Source organism: Narcine bancroftii, chromosome 14 (assembly GCF_036971445.1).
Source record: "Narcine bancroftii isolate sNarBan1 chromosome 14, sNarBan1.hap1, whole genome shotgun sequence".
Classification (NCBI taxonomy): domain Eukaryota; kingdom Metazoa; phylum Chordata; class Chondrichthyes; order Torpediniformes; family Narcinidae; genus Narcine; species Narcine bancroftii.
The window spans coordinates 35,751,416-35,766,413 of NC_091482.1; the positions used below are offsets into that span (position 1 = coordinate 35,751,416).

Below are 14,998 nucleotides of genomic sequence, written 5' to 3' on the forward strand. Positions count from 1 at the left end.
AGAGGGTAGAAATTAATTACAGAATACTGCTTCTTGCAGGATACTGAAGGCACGAAGGTGAGGTGGTACACCACTAGGCGACTGCAGGGGGCAACCTGTGTACCTGCAGAAGAGCACTGGAGGACAAGGCAACACCTGGCTGGCTGTCAATCAGCCGTCCTGAATGGACCAAGCCCACCCGGTCGGCTGCCAATCACCTCCCGGGATATAAGCTAGATCTGGCCCCTCGAGGTCAGTTGCAGAGCTTTGCACAGCCACTCTCGCAACCAGCTCTGGAAGTTTATGTAGAATAAAACCTGTTGAACAGACTGTGCTCTGTGTCTGCTTCCTGCTCGATAGCGCATCTCAGAAGGCTTTCCAATAAGTAGCTTAAATATTGGATGGAATGGGTAATCTTGACAATGAAGGGGTGCGTTTTTATTTGTATTGTGAATTAAGCTTGCTGCATTCCAACTAAATGGCCCAATGCATTCAGCCAAATCCTAACGTGGCCCCTGACAAGGTTCTACCAAAGCTTGTGTGAGGAAATGGAATATTGTCAGATTGATGGAATAGCTGGAGCTGCACTTTAACACTGGTGAAGACAAGAAATGAGAATGTGCCATTTTTGAGAATTGGTTTGATTGAAACTACAGAAAATCCCACAAATGAAATTAATTTCAGATGTGATTGGCAATCCAGTCATTGGTCACTTTCCGCTCAAAAAACTGCAAACCTGATTAAATTGGACCCAAGTAAGAAAAACTGTGACACAATGTGGTGAGAATCCAAACAATTGATCTAAAGCTCATTTCCTGTCACTTCACACTGGGTCTTTTTATAACAGAAGGAAGGATTTATTCTGACAACATTCTTGTCGATTCCTGGTGTTTTTCATACTGCAATATCAGTTCATTGTGCAAGTTCAGGTCAAGCCTTTCTTGGGAAAAGAATGAAGTATGTTTTTATCCCCATTCTCTTTTGTAATTTCAAAACTATGCAAAATCACTGTTTTAATTTGCTGCAAATGGATTTATTCTGCTTGTGTCAATCCACATTTTACCTGCTGGTAAAAGGGGTCTTAATCAGTGATATGGTACTGTAGCAATGGTGCCACGTGGTCAGATGATGCCATATATATGATGCCATGATTAGTATTTATTTAAATAAACCAACTTGAAGAACTGATTCCAGAACAAGCAGCCACAAATGCACAAATGGTTTCTGCTCAAGTCAAGTTTATTGTCATCTGATTGCACAAGTATAACCCGTTCTCAGTGCAAAACACATAGACACACAGCCAGATGTAAGACACATAAAAACAATACATATTGCAGTATTCATAGATACAAGTAAATAAATATTATTTTGTGAATGAGAAGGTTAGTGTGAGCAGTTTCTTTGGTCGTTTAGCATTCTAATTATCTGTGGGAAGAAGCTGTTTCTCAACTTGGTGGTGCTGGCTCTGATACTCCCGTATCTCTTTCCCGACGGGAGCAGCTGAAAGCTGAGCTCTTGCATTCCAAATTCTCTTTTGCATTCAGAGGCAAAATTATAAACTGAGATTTAATCACAATTCAGTTTGATAGAACAGACTGCAGGGAAGTAGGTACGTTTGGTCTGGAGAAATACTTTTTCATCAGGATGTACATCAACTGTCAGATGATGATGCAAATGTTTGGGGCAGCCTAGATGCCCAATTCTTTCCTCCTTTCCCTCTTTTTCTGAGTTTGGTCCTAACAGAGAAAGTGAATTAATATCAAGCAAACTTCTTAATATTTATACTGTCTGCACTCATTATTTAGAAGATTAAAACTTAATTTACTTTTAAAGTTTTTCTGCTTCTCAAGTGATTTTATCACCACAGAATTTAAAAAAAAAACACCTTCAGCTGCCAGTCTCATCTATGAAGCAGAGTGTAACTGCTACCGCTCCAAATTTGATGGCCTTGAGCTCAGTTATATTTCTTCTGTTGCTCTGAGGTATCATTTCAATTGCGATTTGTAATCTCATTTTAAGATTACAAATTAATAACCTAGTGAAGGCATTTAAAATAGGAGCTGACTAGAATTTTAATTGGATGGACAAGATATTCAGTGCTGAGACCTTTATTTCTATCCTGTTGGATCAAAATATTGTGTCTGATTTTTTTTTTTAATTCTGCCCATTCACTAACCATGTCTGGTTTGGAAAATGTTGAAATCTGCATCAAAGCGCAATTAGAGTTTCCCAGCGTGTTTTACAGCATTGTAATTTTTGTGAGAGGCTTTCGCTTGTCCATGCAGACCCAGTTGTAGATTAATTGGTAGATTAATTAGGTGGCATGCATTTCTTGGGTCAGAAGGGTCTCGTGCTGCCTCACTTTTAAAAATTTTAAATTGCTTGCATTTGGCCCATATCCCTCTAGCTTTCCAATTCATGTACCTGTCTAAATGTCTTTTAAATGTAACCATTTTAACACCATGCCCCCCCCCCCCAACACCACCATTGCCTCTGGCAGTTTTGTTCCATATACCCACCTCCTTCTGTGTGAAAATGGATCTCTGCAGGTTCTTTTTTAAAATTTTTCTTCTTTCATCTTAAGTCAATTACCCTGGAAAAATAACAATGACTCCACCTTATTTATGCCCTCATGATTCTATATACCTCTATAAAGCCCTCCCTCAGCCTCTTGTACTTCAGAGAGAAAAGTTCCAGCCTATCATACCTTGACGAAGAACTCAGGCCCAAAAGTTGGTGAAATATTTTTACCTCCTATGGACTCTGAGTGACCTGCTGAGTTCTTCCTGCACGTTTGTGCTTTATCCAGGCTTTCCTGAAACTGTAGCAAACCTGTGCACGGAGACACAGACCTACCCATAAAATGGGCGATGAACTCATGGACCTGGAGTGACACCAACCATTGTCCTAGGTGAATTTCACACGGCGGGTAGATGGGGAACTCTGATGGGAACGCTGGCCAATCTTAGGCCGGTGCTATGATGACACAGGGCACTGACTGCTGGGGCCTGGATAAGCGTGACGGCCAGAGCAATTAACCAGTCCCATTTTCCAAGGCTTTGGTGTGTGTGTGTGTCGTTTTTCCATGCCCGCATAGCGCATCACTATATTGGTGACCCTGACAGGTCCAACTGGTAGTTGGAGCCAGCGACCAGACATGTGGCTCGAGCAGGCCGAGGCTCATTTCCAGCTTTGCCACATCACTGCTGATGACACCCACTACTTCTATGTCATGAGCACCCTCATTCAGGACACAGTGGCAAGGGTTGTAAATTTCCTACAGCAGCCTCCAGAGCAAGGCAAATATGCAACCCTCAAAGACCTACTAACCCAGACTTTTGGGCTCTCTAGATGCGAGTGTGCTGCCCAATTGCTGCATATGGGCGAATTGGGGAGAGGGCCCCGCCTCCCCTAATGAGCGAGATGCTTGATCTAACCGAGGGGCAAGGCGCCTGCTCATCGAGCAGATCTTTCTGGAGCACCTGCCTGAGGATGTCCAACTCTTTCTCACTGATGAGGACTTCAGTGACCCTTGTAGGGTTGCAGCCCAGGTGGGCATAATCTAGAGAGTGAAGAAAGACACCAGCGCTGTCGAAGACCACACCAGCAAGCTCCATAAGCAACCTCTGGCAAAATCCAAAGCCAGCAAAGAGGTAAATAAGCACCCAGGACAGATATGCTACTACCATAAGCCATGGGATGTGGAGGGCCGTCGATGCAGGTTTTCAGGAAGTACCCTGGCCAACCATTGTTGATGACTACGGCAGTTGGCTCAAGATAGCCTCCCCTATGTCTGCGACTCTGTTGGGCAGGTGTTTCCTAGTTGACAAGGGCACTGAGATAAGCATCCTACCCCCTCCCCCTTGCCTCAACAACAAGCAAGATCCAGCACTGAAGGCAGCCAACAGCTCCTCCATTTGGACTTTTGGGACCTCCACTGACTTCCTTTGGGCCCACTGCTTGCTCGTTGACCTCAAAGGATGGCGCTTGGTGCACACCAAAACTTTTCAGACTCTGCCTATGGGGGAAGGCAAGCTACCCACCCCCTCCCTCCCCCTAACCTGGACTCTATAACACTCTCAGAAAATGAATTTGCCTGCATCCTGGCAGAGTTCCCCTCAATAGTGGTGCCCCAGTTCTCCATGGCTGAGCCCAAGCACAGGGTAAGGCACCACATTTTGACTGAGAACCCCCACTCCATGCCAGAGCGTGCCTACTCCCTCATGAAAAGCTCAGCCTGGTGAAGGAATTTAAGAAAATGGAGGAGCTGGGAATTGAGCAGCTCTCTGACAGTCTCTGGGTCTCTCCCCTCCACATGTTGCCTAAATTATAGTAAGGGGTTGGAGACTACCACCACCTCAATGAGGCCACCATGCCCGATAACAATCCTGTGCCCCACATCCAAGACTTCGCCGCCAACCTGCATGGGGCACAGGTGTTCTCCAAGGTTGACCTCATCCAGGGGTACCACCAAATCCAAGTTCACCCCCAGGACGACCCCAAGACTATACTCATAACCCCCTTTGGCTTGTTTGAATTTCTCCACAAGTTCTTCGGACTAAAGAAAGCGGCACAAACATTTCAGCGGCTGATGGATGCAGTGGGCGGGAACCTCTCATTTGTGTTCATCTATTTGGATGATATCCTCATTGCCAGCCGCAGCCACAAAGACCACGGTGCCACCTGAGACAGGTGTACCCCCTGTTGAGTGAGTTTGGGCTGACAATTTGGTCTGGACACCATCGACTTCCTGGAGCACAGATTAAACAGGCACAAGGCTGTACCCCTCACCGAGAAGGTCGAGGTGGTCCAGCATTTCTCTAAGCCACAGACAGTAAAAGGGTGACAGGAATTCATCGGTATAATAAACAGGTCCATACTGGCAGTGGCACCATCTTGTGCTGATGACAGGCAAGTCAAAAGACATTACATGGGCAATAAGTCTTCCAGGGCTTTCCAGAATGCAAAAGATGGGCTGGCCAATGCCACCCTCCTGGTCCATGCCAGACCAGAGGTACTTACTGCCCTGACTGTCAATGCCTCCAACACAACAGCAGGGGGCATGATAGAACAACTCATCGAGGGCCAGTGGCAACCCCTGGCCTTTCTCAGCTGGCACCTCCGTTTCCTCCCCCCCACCCCCACCCCAGAGCTCAAATATTGCACTTTCAACCGAGAACACATTTCTGTAACTTTTTGGAAAGCTAGCAATTCAAGGTGTTCACTGATCACAAGCCGCTCATTTTTGCATTCCATAAGGTAATGGACCCATGGATGGCCCGACAACAGAGACACTTGTCCTACATTTCCGAGTTTACCACACACATTCAGCATGACGTGGGGAAAACAATGTAGCCAACACTGTCACATCCCATGATTGAAATTGATACACGCTCTGTCCCAAGGGGTCGACTGTGGCCCTCGCCAAAACACAGAAGCAGGACCCTGAGATCCCTGCTTATATGACAGCCGTCTCTAGTCTCAGGGTGGAGGACGTCCCCATCATCCAGGTAACCTGACACTGTTGTGCGATATTTCTACCGGCAGCCCCTGCTCCAACTCCACTGCATGGAGGCACCAGGTTTTTGAGGCCATCTACAAGCTGGTGCACAAGCTGGTCAAATGGTGCCCACCAGGTTTGCCTGGCATGGCCTCTGTAAGGTCAGCCAGTGAGCCAAAATCTGCACAAATTGTCAGTTCTCCAAAGTGCAGGGTCACACGAGCGCCCATTGGCAGTTTCTCATGGAGCAAGATACCTCTTGACTATGGTTGTCTGCTCCACGAGCTGGCCTGAGACAGTCTCACTGTCTGATACCATCACAAAAACCTGCACCATGGCACTCATTGACACATGGGAGCACCTAACCTCGTGGGGGGGGGGGGGGGTGGATGCAGGGGTCTAAATTCACTTCTGGGCAGCACTGGCTAACTTTCTGGGTCGCAGCTGTACTGTACCACAACATATCACTCTCAGGCCAATGGGTTGCTGGAGTACTTCCACAGCACTTCAAGGCAGCCTTGATGGCTCGGCTCAAGGATCCCAACTGGGTAGATGGACTGCTTTGGGTCCTGTTGAAAATTTGTACTGCGCCGAAGGAGGACTTCAATTCCTTAGTGGCAGATATGGTCTATGGAGCACCGGGGAGTTCCAGACCCCTGATAAATGATAGGAAGACCCTGCGATGACTCTAAGGAACTTGCAAAAACTGGGGTCTTTGGTCTCGTGACATCCTCCATAGCATGGCCAGCCAAAGCATAGCATCCCAAAGACCCTAAAGATTTGTCAGTACCTGTTTGTGACAAGTGCCAGACAGAGCTCCAATGAACACCCTGAAAGACCAATACAAGATACAGGTGAACAAAGTCTATGTGCAGCACATACTCCACTCACGCAGGCAGCGACCCGGGGAAACCTTCAATTACATTGTCAGGGTCCTGCAGGAGCTTGCAAGGGACTGCAACTGCCAATCTGTGCTTGCAGAACTGCACACTCAGCTACTGGTTAGAGAAGCCTGCGTAACAGGCATCCGCTCTGACTACATGAGGCAGAGGCTACTCGCACAGAGACAACTGAGCCGACCTCCAACCATCAAACTGGCAAACGCTCTAGAGGTGGCAGTCCAGAATGCTGAATCGTTCTTCAAACACGCAGCCACCTCGTGGAGAATGTGGATATGCCATCTTGGGAGGCAGGATAGCAAGCTCCCTCCTGTCCTGAGCTGACCTCTGCTGCCATTAGCAACCATCTGACATGCTATTTCTGCGGGTAGGCTAAGCACCCAAGGAAACGCTGCCTTGCCAGAGACACTGTCTGCTCCCACTGCGGGAAGAAAGGATATCGCAAAGGTCTGTAAGTCCAAACAAACCCCTAACTCCAGCAGTGCCACATATGAGCAGGGGCCACCATCTTTGATGCTGTCACTTCCAGGGACCTGGGATGGGCACACATGGGCACCACTGAGATCGGCGACCACAATGATGTCATTTTTGCCTCCCCCCTCTTCCAGTGAATGACAATGGGGCCACATGCATGCTATGGGAGCCACTGTCTTGACTACAATCTTACTGGACTGCCAGCAGCCAACAGAACTCCTCAGACGACAAGCTGACACTGGCATCGATAACCCTGGATCAGGTCAGACCCCATCAACTCTCCAGGGCCATAATGGACGTTCAGGTAAACAGCCGCCCCACCACTTGCCTATTTGACAGTAGAAGCACTAAAATCACTGTTCAGCACTACTCCCTTAGGATGAAGCCCATGAGCCACAGCGTCTCTGGCATCCAAATCCCACTCAGCAAAGGTTCGTGGCGGTTGTACTGACTGTCCAGGGCATGGTGTACCATAACTTTACACACCTCTCACTGTCAACTGGGATTAGACTTTCAGTCCAACTTGAAGAGCGTTACCATGGAGTACGATGGGCCCCACCCTCCCCTAGTGATAGAACAGAATATGAGCCCCGGGAGAGCACAGGTGGTGAAGACTGTGGAGAAACACCGGATGGTCCTCGATTACTCTTAGACCATCAACAGGTTCACCCAGCGAGACGCATACCCCCTACCATGCATAGCCAACATGATGAACCAGATCGCACAATACAAGGTGTTCTCCACCATAGACCTTAAGTCTGCATATCTCCAGCTCCCCATTCACCCGAAGACCGCCAGTACACTGCCTTCAAAGTGGATAGCCGGCTGTATCATTTCCTTAGAGTCCCTTTTGGGGTCATGAATGGGGTGTCTGTCTTTCAGAGTGAGATGGATCAGATAGTGGATGCACACAGGCTGCGGGCCATTTTCCCATTACCTCGACAACGTCGCCATCTGTGGCCATGATCAGCAGGATCATGATAGAAACCTCCAGATAATTCCTCCACCCCGCATAACTCAGGGAAATGCATCTTCAGCTCATGTCGCCTGGCTTTAAAAATTGAGTCATCAGCCCCGACCCCGATCGTATGCCCCCTGTTAGAACTCCCAATTCCCCACTACCTCAAGGCTCTGAAAAGGTACCTGGGGTTTTTCTCTTATTATGCTCAGTGGGTCCCCAGCTAAGTAGAGAAGGCCTGACCCCTCATCAGGCCCACCAACTTCCCCTTGTCAGCAGAAGTCCATGAGGCATTTGACTGTATTGCAAAGGCCATGATGCACACAGTTGATGAGTCCATCCTGTTCCAGGTGGAGAGTGATGCATCAGACTTTGTCTTGGACACCACACTTAACCAGGCAGGCATGCCTGTACCGTTTTTTTTTGCACACCCTCCAGAGCCCCAAGATCCAGTACTCCTCCATTGAGAAAGAGGCCCAGGCTATCGTTGAAGCGGTATGGCACTGGAGGCATTATCTCGTCAGTATGCATTTTACCCTGCTGACTGACTTTTGTGTTTAACCAATCAGCAGTGAGGTAAAATCAAAAATGATAAAATCCTGAGGAGGAGAATCGAGCTCTCCACCTACAATTATGATATATTGTACTGGCCTGGATAGCTCAATGAACCCTCAGATGCCATGTCTCAAGGGAAATGTGCCAGTGTGCAAATAGACCACTTGTAGGCACTACATGACTGCCTCTGCCACCTCGGGATCACCCGTGTTTTTTTTTCATTTTATCAAAGCCCATAACCTCCCCTACTCCATAGAGGACATCAGGACACTGACTGAAAATTGCTGGGTCTGTGTGGAGTGAAAACCACGCTTTTACCAGCCTGACAAGTCGCATCAGATCAAGGCTACTCACCCCTTTGAACATCTAAGCGTGGATTTCAAAAGACCCCGACCCTTTATGAACCACAGCATGTATTTCACCATCATTGATGAGTACTCGAGGTTCCCCTTTGCCATTCCCTATTTGGTCAAGACTGCAGCCACCGTCATAAAGGGTCTGAACAATCTGTTCACCATTTTCAGATACTCCTGCTACGCCCACAGCGATAAGGGTTCGTCCTTCATGGGCGACGAGCTGCACCAATTCCTACTGTCCAAGGGCATTGCCTCTAGCTGGACCACCAGCTATAACCCCAAAGGGAACGGCCAGGTGGAATGGGAGAATGGCCCAGTCTGGAAGGCAGTACTACTAGCCTTGAAGTCCAAGGGCCTCTCTGTCTCCCACTGGCAAGAGGTCCTCCCAGAGGCCCTCCATGCTATCCAGTCCCTCCTGTGTATGGCCATCAATTAGTCACCTCATGAGAGATTGTTTACATTCCCCTGGAGATTGGTGTCGGAAACCACCCTACCTACCTGGCTGATGTTGTCTGGGCCAGTCCTACTCCACAGGCTCAAGGACCCATAGGCCTGACCTTCTGGTCAAGAGGGTCCAGCTACTCCATGCAAACCCACAGTATGTCTATTTGGCATTCCCAGATGGACGCAGGATATGGTATCTACCTGGGACCTGACACACGCGGAAGCATCTGGACCCTCCCCCCAACCAGCCGACAGGTATGCCCTCCCCCAGCTGACATGTATGTCCCCCAGCTTACTTCTTAACCTCCACCATCTCTGCCAATCTGACAGCGCACACACACACACACACACTTTCACCCGGCTCAGCCAAGTACCCCTGTTGGGCCAACCATGATGGATCAGCTGAAACCGATGGTTTTTTCAGCCGGTCACAACACCAAAAGAGACCGCCGGACAGACTGAAGTTATGAGGTCGGCTGACCCTGGAACTTTTAAAAGAGGGGGTGAATGTGGTGAAACCACTATTGTACATGTTCTTTATATATAAATTGCATGACCATTCCTGGTTGACCTTGCTCCCACTGGCCATCTCGTTACTCATCCCTTTCTTCCCCATAAAGCCTGTCATGCCACAAGTCTTCCCCCAGTTCGAGACTAGGTCAGTGTGAGTGAGCAACACAACGGATGCTGTCCATCTCTTGCAAATAAAAGCCTTCAGTTTTGATTACTTCAGTCTTTGTGCAATTGACTGTGCATCATGTTGACTGCTTGAAACCAGCATATCTGGACTGTAATGAGCTGGTATCCACTCTGCCCCCTTGATGCAGGGGTAGGCCACGTAAGTCTACAGATAATGGCCCAGTAGCCAGTTCTGCGGGGTGGGTTTAGTGTCCTGCGTATGGAAACATGGCAAACAACCGTGTGTAGGAAGATGGGGAGTCCTGGTGGGAACACCAGCCAATCCTAGGCCAGCGCTCCAATGATGCAGGGCCCTGACATAATTACCGGGGGCCCATATAAGTGCAATGGCCAGAGCAATAATTCAGTCTTGTTTTCTAGGACTTTGGTGTACGTGTCGTTCTTCTCTGATCAGTCCTGGTTACATTCTCCTGAATTTTTTCTGCACCTTTCCCAGCACAATGATATCTTTCCTGGAGCTGACTAAACCAGATCTGCACACAATAGTCTAGAGTGGTCTCAACGATGTAATATCCTAGCTCCTGTACTCGTTCCTCGTACTGATCTAGGTAAGTGTCACCCTTCATCATTCCAGAACACTGTCACTATCAAAGGAAAATTATGATCAGCAAATACAACCGGTTTTTGAGGTTGAATATAGCAGAAGACATAATAGGGAACTAAATAATGTATTCTTGCAATTCCATGCGCCAAACAAGATGAAACAAAATTGGACTTCACAGTATTGGATAACATACAAGCATGAATTTGGAAGTGTTTAACAAACAGAAAGCAAGGTAGGAGTACGAGTAATTTTCAGAATTGCAACCTGTGACCACGGGTATCAGTGCTGGGGCAACAGCCATTTACAATCTGTGTAATTGTAACACGTTCATGAGTTTGCTGATTCCTCAAAGCTAAATGGCAGTCTGGATTGTCGGAGAGGTTTTGACAGGCTATAGTTGGGTTAGTTGGGTGGGAGAAGACATGTTGAATAGAATATACTCACAAAAAGTGATCCACTGTGGTGAGGAAAAATTGTGTTGCAAGAGTATGCATGGTGTTCATGTTCAGTGGGAAGATTTACGAGATCAGGTGTTCATCTTTTATGGATGAGGCCTCTTCAAGAGTCTGATAACAGTGCAAAAGAAACTCCTTGAATATGATAATGTGTGTTACCTTCTGCCTCACGGGAAAGGGGAGGAGAGTATTGCTGGGGTGGAATGGTGTCATGGAGGATTTAGACCAGCTTATGCAAGAAGGGATGAAGTTGCATCAGAAGACATTATCTAATTTCCACCATGAGGCCCAGAGATGCAGTTGACTTTTGTTGGTCGCAGACTGTCAGGAGACCTTGAAGATAACTAAATCATTGTTCGAAGAGATAAGATCTGAAGTAAACAACTTTTGGGTAATATAAGCCATGGTCCCACTGCTGAAGTTTGAGACTCTCCAAGAGGTTGCAACATCCCTCAGCAAGAAGAAAAACTTCAAGAGTCCAGCTAACATCCCGGTCGAGGGAGGTGGAGAAGCTGCTACCGGCGCCCCGACAACCGATACAAGTGTGCAGTCATTGCCTTGCTTCGGCAGTTGGGACCAGTCCAGGCATTGATAAGTATAATTGGGAAGGGCTTGCATATTGTAGTTTGAAATCAGCTTTTGAATTTGTAATAAACATTTGTATAAACTGAACTGCTCTCGGTGTGTGTGTCTATTTTCTTTCGGTAGCTCAAACACTGTGACCAATCTAAAACGAACAAAATGAGAGGTACAAGTTTACCCAGGACAATTGGCACTGTGAACAAGGTTGGTCTCAAGATGTTTCGCCGAAAGAAAGAGGTGAGCCATGAGCAGTTCTTGATTCCGGGATGGACTTCCAAAGATGATGGGTTTGGCATGTTGGCCAATACCCTGTTTTTGTTGGGACCATCCTTCAGTTGGGATGAGAAGTTAAATCCATCAAGTGCACCTCTGAGAGAGCGGGTTGCCACTCTCCTTCGAGAAAGTAAATTTCCTGTTAAAAAGGGGACGCTGACGGACGGTTTTTGGCTGCTGGCCACAGGCTTACGCCACTCCGTTCAACGTGAAGCAGAATCAGTTCAGTGAGAAGTAGAATCTCAGCATAAGAGAGAGCAACTAGAGGAGGAGCTAGAAGCCCTGCGACAACTCTGTTCCATGATGAACGAGATTGTTCGCACCAGTCAGGACCGAGCCAAAGAATGGGAGGATAAGCATGTCCAAATGATCTGCCGTAATATTAAACTCCGGCAGCAGCTCTGTGCAGATAAAGAAAGGCATGGAGTAGAACCTGATTCACATCGTATTTGTGGCATGATAAGGAATGGCGACGATCCTGATGTAATTGATGATTGGGATGAGAAAATCTGGAATGTTGACCATGGTAATAATGCAGATACTCCTCAGCATGTGTCTAACATACTACCCTCTCCACCTGCTGTTCACGCCCGCCCTGTAAAGCAGCAGACTTCCCAAACAGACGGAAGGGGGGGATGATGTAAGGGTAGAGATTGAAGGGTTAGATACCCCGATCTCCCAAGCGGACCCAGGGGAAAGTACCTGAACCCTTGCTTATGCTCAATGGCCTACACCCTCTACGGGATGGCCTAGGCCTCGTCCTGTCCACTGGGCAAAGGACCCTGTGGGTCAAAGTGGGAGCAGAGGTGAAGAACAGTCAATGATCCGTGACTTCTCTATAAAAGAGCTGGCTGCCATTGGAGATCGATATAGGCAAAAGGCAGGAGAAACTCTGGCAGCCTGGCTCCTGCGTGTCTGGGAACAAGGTGGGGTATTGTATATTTAACCCCTGAGGAATTGTTGGGATTGGGAACATTATCTACTGATATCTGGGTCACTGCTGAGTTGTGGGGTAGAGGAAGAGAGATGGATTACTTACTTACCACTCTAGGGGATGCCCTGCTACGAGTATACCCCTCACCAGTAGATTGGGATTTACATTTGCAAAACAACTGGAGAACCCCAGAGGAGGGTATAGCAGTAATTCATCAGGAGGCCCTGGCCTCTGCCTTGTATGCAGGGCATTTGAGGCTGTGGGTACATGGGGGGAGCTCTGATGAAGAGATATTCACGGCCAGAATGCATACCCGATTGATTCGTTCCGCCCTACCCACTGTACGGGGACTGGTTCTGTCCATAACTAGTCCGCTAATTTGGCCTTGGTCGACACCGGTGCGGAGCACTCGGTGATTCCTGGTAACCTCGACCTCTGGACTGGACCAACATTTCGAATAGAGGGGATGGGAGGAGCAATCACCCTGGCTAAGGAAATAAAAGTCCGCGCCATGGTGGGTGATGGCCATTCCCCTATATAGTTACATGCCCTGGTGGCTGCCACTGACGAGTGTATCCTGGGTATTAATATGTTGGCCGGTACGGCCCTTAATACTAGCCAAGGGGGATTCGCATTTGGAATTCGGACTATTAAAAAAAGACTAGTGGTGGGTCGGGCTGAGTGGGATCCTGTGATTGTGCCTCCCACCCCCCCCCCCCGAAACCAGTGTTCATTCCACAATATCGCCTCCTTGGAGGGCAAGAAGAGATTAGTGCCACCATCGATGCTTTGCAAGAAGAAGGGGTAGTGAGGCCCGCAACGTTGCCCTTTAATAGTCCTGTTTGGCCGGTCCAGAAGCCGGATGGCTCCTGAAGAATGATAGTTGATTATTGTTTCTTGAACAAATATGCCCCACCACTTGCTTCGGCAGTTCCGGACATTGTCACCCTTATTGAAAACATTGCTACTGGGAACTCAGGAACATGGTATGCTGTCATTGATCTTGCTAACGCCTTCTTAGGTCTCACAGGATCAGTTCGCCTTTACCTGGAAGGGGCATCAGTATACCTTCACCTGCCTCTCTCAGGACTATGTACACTCTCCCGCTATTTGCCACAGCCTAATTGCCCGTGATTTGGAGACGGTGCCAGTATCGCCTTCCCTCTTAATTCACCATTATATTGATGATGTGATGATCCAAGAGGCCACAGAAGAGATGGTACAGAAAGCAGAACAAGAGGACGCCTGGTTTACTGATGGTAGCAGCCGGTGGGTGCAAGGAAAGCAGAAGTGGAAGGCGGTGGCTTACCATCCTAGGTCAGGAACTCACTTATTGGAGGAGGGGGATGGTGGCTCCAGTCAGTATGCTGAGTTGAAGGCGGTCACTTTACCATTAGACCCCCATGATCACCCTCTTCGCTCGTTTACTGATTCCTTGGCTGTGGCTAATGGACTAGTGGTATAGATGCCTGATTGGCAAAAGTATGACTGGCTGGTACATGACCGCCCAGTATGGGGCAAACAGTTGTGGCAGCTGTTGTGGGATGCTTCCCATCATCGTGAGATAACCGTATATTACATTGACGCCCATACCAATGTGACGACGAACATGGCACAACATAATGCAGTAGCAGATCAGCTTGCCACTATCAGCCTCGCAGATACTGTCCCCCTGACTCGATGAGCACATGAACAGAGTGGCCATTTGGAGGAGAAGGGATCAGTTATGTGGGCACGTATACATGCCTTACCCGTCTATCAGGACGACGTCCACATGGTCGTGCGGACATGCCCAGCATGCCAGCTTGTGAAGAAGTCCCGCACTGTTCCTCCTGGTCCGCATGGCCAAATAAGACAGGGAGCTCACTCAGCTGCGGTCTGGCAAATTGATTACATAGTCCCTATGCCAGACTGTATGGGTAAACATTATGTCCTAGTAATGGTTGACACCTTTTCGGACCTGGTTTTTGCTTTTCCCACCAAGACGGCTGACCAAGCTAGCACTATCCAAGGACTAAACCATTTAATTTCTCGTTATGATGTACCAGAGGAAATTCAGTCTGATAATGGCTTGCACTTCTCCGGGAAGGCAATCTGTGATTGGGCAGCTGACAACAGTATTTTATGGGTCCGCCATATTCCTTATTACCCGCAGGCTGCCAGGTTAGTTGAACGAATGAACGGCTTACTGAAGGAACAAATTTGTTTGTTAATACCACTGGGGACCCTGAAGAGGTGATGCCATGTGCTGCAGCAGGCAGTCGACAATTTGAATCATCGCCCTTTCCACCGACTTCTTCACACTTCTGAACTACAGCCTATTCCAGAGGAAAAACAGTCATTGCC

The 14,998-nt window shown here is 48.1% G+C and overlaps 1 protein-coding gene across 1 annotated transcript in view; it reads left to right on the forward strand.

Annotated features, from left to right (window-relative positions):
- Positions 1-309, forward strand: part of orai2 (ORAI calcium release-activated calcium modulator 2) — a 51,101-nt gene extending 50,792 nt beyond the window's left edge. The window contains exon 3 of the mRNA XM_069912001.1: positions 40-309. The gene's annotated coding sequence lies outside the window, so the exon portion shown is untranslated. The remainder of the gene's footprint in view (positions 1-39) is intronic.
- The last annotated feature ends 14,689 nt before the right edge of the window (positions 310-14,998 follow it).